At 37.7% G+C, this 5,214-nt stretch overlaps 1 protein-coding gene across 1 annotated transcript in view; it reads right to left on the bottom strand.

Moving 5' to 3' along the window:
- The window catches only part of LOC117547493 (leucine-rich repeat neuronal protein 2-like), a 7,585-nt gene extending 6,569 nt beyond the window's left edge, over positions 1-1,016 (bottom strand). The window contains 1 exon segment of the mRNA XM_034218280.1: positions 771-1,016. The gene's annotated coding sequence lies outside the window, so the exon portion shown is untranslated.
- Between the last annotated feature and the right edge of the window lie 4,198 nt (positions 1,017-5,214).

The following is a 5,214-nucleotide window of genomic DNA, read 5'->3' as shown; positions in this document are numbered from 1 at the left end:
ATTCACATTTGCTAGACTTACTGTATCTACTGTATATGTACCCGAGTTTGGCTATGAAACTGTGAAATTAATTAAATAACCTTTATTTATTACTTTGACATGTGTGACCACCTCATATCGCTTGACACATAGGTTTTACCGACTTCAACACTTAACATTTGTCCTACAATCGAGAGGAAAACAAGTCAATATGACTAAGCAGTACTTGGATTTATCTAATTAGATGGTGGTCTATATACTCTTATGGTTTACTACCAGTTTTGAACGTTTTGAGAACCTTAATGGGATGTAAAGCAACAGGATCGTTATTTCAGACCAGTCACATCAATGGTACTGCAAAAGTCAAACATGCCTCTCCTCAGCTGCCTTGACTGGAGGAAAAACTTTTAAGACGTACATTTTCGTCATTGAATAAGGTTTAATTGTGCTGGCCAGCTACGACACAGAGAGACACTGCAACAGGGTGGAAAGGAGAGAGAGGGAGCAGGAGAGAGGGAAAGCAATAGAGGTGCGGGGTGTAGATTATAATAATAATACCAAATATTGTAAAACTAAAAGACACATATTGCCCTGCAGTTGAATCAGTTCCATCCTGCATGCAGACTATAAACAAATGTAATATGTTTAAGAGAAAAAGAGCTCTGACACACACACACCTGCTAACATATCACCTTTGAATCATACTGCTTCCACTCAGACTGAATGTGTAGCATCCACAGCTGCATGTCTGTGTGAGTGCTGCAATGACTGGCTTGTTTAGGGGTTCTTACCGCAACTGAAGCACCGACTACATCTCTCTGTCATTTCTTCATTGCTTTCTTTGTAACTGCTTCACATTCCTCTTCTCCTCTCGTTGTGGATCTCTTCAGATTCCTGATATATCGCTTCCCTAGCTCTCCTCTCTCCGTCACTAGAGATGAAGAGTAAATTGGCTCAGACTGAATCTCTCCGCTCTCCTCCCTCCAGTTAAAATGGAGATGAGGTGTGTTCTGCAGCAGAGCTTCTGTCCCTCTCATCTCTCCTCCTCTCTTTCTATTGCCTGCCTTACTCTCTCTCTTATTTCTTCCCCTGTTTCACAAAGCATTTGCGATAGTTACAGTGTGTGATTGTTCTGGATCCTGCTTGCAATTTTCTTTGTAGATTAAAGACTGGCTCACAATGCTAAGTCATAGATAGTTACATTGTCATAGAGGTTTGTGTTGCAATACCTCTAATGTTGATTGTCTCTTAATTCAACAATAGTGTGGTACTTTTTCAGAGCCCAAGCTGTATCTCATCTCGCCACCTGACAGATGTGTTGAGCCATTTCAATGTGGTATTTTCACAAGGATTGTTAAACATATACAGTGTATACATACTGTATACACATTGCTTAGCATTTCAGATTTTAATTGTGTATTTTGTGAGTTCAAATGTGTTTGTTAACTTAGACAACTTCAAGATTCAGACGCTTTTATTAAGCCTTATTCCAATTTCACTTTTAAAACCTATATTTTAAAACAATACAATACAGATAAGGAGAAACTGAATAGTATTTCATCCCCATTTAATCAGACTAGCAATCAACAATATTCAAAGAAGAGAAATACAAAAGAAGCTTACTCTAGGTACTGTTGGTGTACATTTATTTGTAGTTGTTTCTCTCAGTTTTCTGATTCCAACGCTCCACATTTTTGTCCTGAATGTCCCTCACACAGCGCCTGCAATGCCACACTGGCATGTGGTGGTAATTTATGTATAGGAAAAATTGAATTTAGTCTGGTTATCTATGCATATGTTAAATGGAACCCAGACTTTCTTCTGCAGGAAGCGGTTACACTACATTTTCAATAACTCCTCCGTAGCTCTGTTAAAGGAAGAACGTATAAGTCATTACTTTGACTTTTTATTGAAAAATGAACAAAGACAATACAGTGTGACAGTCCTAGAATGGAAGATAAAACTCTACTCTGCAGATTGCCTCCAGCCTGCAGTAATACAGCAGTCATTTGATATATTATACATTCAACATGGTAAGTATTCCCCTTGGGAAATAAATGAGCAGTATAAGACTATACGCTTTGTATAAAAAGTGTAAAAGACAGGTGGAGGCTGAAGTGGAGGAAAAACAGCACCTGCTGTTAAAGCAGAGAATACCGGGCAAATGTTTCATGAAAGTGGTAAATATGACTTGAAAACTTAATGCACATTACATTTAATGCAGTGAAATGCGATGATGGTTAATGTGGGCACTGGGCAGCGGATGTTGGTTTCACATTGGTCCCAAAATCAGTTTAGTTCAGCGTCGTGCTACCTGCCAGCAGTTCTCTACACAGAATCGAGTCCTGAGTTCTGAGTCTGACTCTTTTTTAAAGCGGCTAAAGGGTTTTTATAGGTATCAAATTACTACATGATATTTGAAAAGTGTTACATGTGACCTATCTCTTTACGTTCCCCCAGCATCTTCTAGCGCTTTTCAGCTGTTTCTGTTGGTTCACACTAACTAGATCATCAGCGTTGTTTCCAACCACAGAAGAAAGCTGAGTCCAGCAAAAAAAGTTCTTAACACCAAGTGTTTGCTGCCTGCCAGCACCAACTGCAGACAGAGTTAGTGACTGACTGGTAAACATAGTAATAAACAGTTTTTACCTGGAGGCATAAATAGACATCTGTTGGCAAAAAAGTTTCAAATTCAGTTTTGCTGCCTCCAAGTGGCCAAAAAAATCAGGTCTGTCATCTGCTTCAAGTGGTTGTGGAACCCAAATCAACCACATTATCTAAGATAACACTTAGCTGATTTTCTTTCAGCATAGCCCTACTCCTTAAGTTGTAGAAAAAAGCAGGATATTACTCAATCTTGATGCACGCAACATATTCTACCTGTAGTCACAAAAACGGTATGATCAGAGGGCACATGTCTTCCTTTATTGCCATCATCATAAAGATATATTTGTCCATTCATGGATCTGATATACATGTCACATCACATCTCGGGATCACCGGATATGCGTCTATAAAGATATTATGTATTGTGGGGAAAATGTGATCTTGCCACTCTAACTGTATAGCTTTTAGCAGCAATTACAAGTGTTATGGATTCATCCTTAACAGAAGGTATCTATGATATGCAATAAAAACCCAAAATGTTCATGAATATTTGATCATTTTATTACTTCTACCAGCCCGTTTGCCCAACTCTACTTTATTGATTGCAGCAAAGCATTCAACAGTGTTAAAATACAAAATGCAATACAGGTTTATTTGATGTGTCTTTAAAACGATTACATATTTAGTAAGTCTGAGGAGACATGAGATCCAGAGTCTTTACTGGGTCAAACAATACTGGCAGCTGTCAGAATCTGGCATGACGACATGCATTTTTAATTGAGGCACTTAGAGAACTTTTAAAATTAGGTGCTTGTGAAGAGACTCTAGACTAGAGAAACACAGCCTCTGGGCAGAAATAAAAAATATATACACCAGTGGTGATGTTGAATCACACAGAATCTAAGCATATCATCCACAGTATGAAAACAAAAGTGATTTGTGAGACCATGTTTGTGTGCTCATTTTTACTTGAGACAATTGTAAAATCAAGTCTAAACTGCAGTGAATCCCTCTTTCTCTGTGAAATACATCTCAAACTTACATTGAAGTAGTTTTGATACTTTAGCAACCATCAAATAGTGGAATAAAGTATATATTTTGCGATCATTGAATACTTTGGAACTCTGTTGATTCTTGTTTTATTGTATTCAATGCTTCGTTTTATGATCATTGACCGTTTGCTCTTGGAAAAAAAATTCAAACACACACTGTTTATGTTTTGACTGTAGAACATATTCACAGAGAGTAGCGGTGCAGAGGATATGTGTGTTTTCGTGTAGGCGTGTGGTAGCTGCAAGGCTAAAATAGTGGATACAGAGCAGCTACTGCAGAATATACTGTGAGACAAAAAAGCAAAACAAATAGAGAATGAACTAAAAAAACAGAGTAGTAAGTGAACAAAAAATGAATCATTTTTGCAGCTGGTGGTTTTACATTATTATGTATAAATGTGTATTTATGTGTGTATTTATGTGTATGTGTTTGTGTGAGAAACAGTTTGACTTGGCTCTCTAATAGCTTTCCTCTTCATTTGCTTGATTCATTCAGGAGCCACTACACAAAAGCACACACACCCACATGCCCGGCTGACTGAAAGGCAGCGAGGATAAGTGGTAGCTGGCTGAAAGGAAGGGAGAGAGAGGAGGTCGCCATAGCAACACTGTAGGGTTGTCGCTTTTATTGGAGAAAGAAAATCAGCTCTGCCTTATCCTCCTATCTCACTCTCCTCACTCTCTCAATTCTCCTTTCTATGTATCACCTTTCTCTTTCTCTGTGAGTTCATTTCATTTTTCACAAGCTGATTTCAGCAAACATCTATTGGAGACGTGAACATTCAAGTCACATCTGCTGTTAAATTATTTTTCTGAAAGTAGTTTCATTTTTGCAATTTGGGGAGTGATATAATATAGTTTATTATAATGCTGCACCTAGAATTTACTTTCATCAATGATTAAAGTCCAGGATGGTGTATTCAAATGACTTGGCCAGTCCACAACCTAAAGAGGTTCAGTTAAATATGATATGAAGCAGAGAAAAGCAGGAAATGTCCATATTTTATGGACTGAAACAGAAATGTTTCTGACATTTTGTATGAAAGATTACTCCAGTATCACATTATTTGTTATTTTTTATGATTAATTAACCAAATGTTTTTTTGAAGTGTAAATCTGTACAGAAAAATTCCTTCGGGTATGTCTCATATTAAAATAAGATGAGCTTATTTTTACTTATGAGGTCCTCTAGGCAAGGACAAATTGGATAGAAGTCCAATGACAACAGCAACCTTTAATTCATGATGTCCTCTGTCAACCAAAATTATAAGAATGTATCTATCGCAAAGGGCCTTGAAAACATGACTTGAAAACAAAGTGGTCTTATCTTGCCCCATCTAAGAGGTATGGGGTTGATCCAAGTCAAGGGGTAAATTGAGCCATCTAGGGGTGATTTGACAAATGTTTAGTTCAAACCCGAGTTGTTTGGTACAGGAGTGTTGTTTATGTCTGCTAATTCAAAAGTCAGTTCAAAGCATTTATTTAGAGTAAGGCCATGGATCTGGTCAGCTAGTTTTTTGATATGGTCTGCATGCTCCTTATTTCTCCTGTGTGAAGACCCTTTTTTTCTCTGCTG

Source organism: Gymnodraco acuticeps, unplaced genomic scaffold (genome assembly GCF_902827175.1).
Source record: "Gymnodraco acuticeps unplaced genomic scaffold, fGymAcu1.1, whole genome shotgun sequence".
NCBI classification, from domain to species: domain Eukaryota; kingdom Metazoa; phylum Chordata; class Actinopteri; order Perciformes; family Bathydraconidae; genus Gymnodraco; species Gymnodraco acuticeps.
The sequence above is the reverse complement of the archived record's forward strand: the minus strand, read 5'-3'. Positions and strand labels throughout refer to the sequence as shown.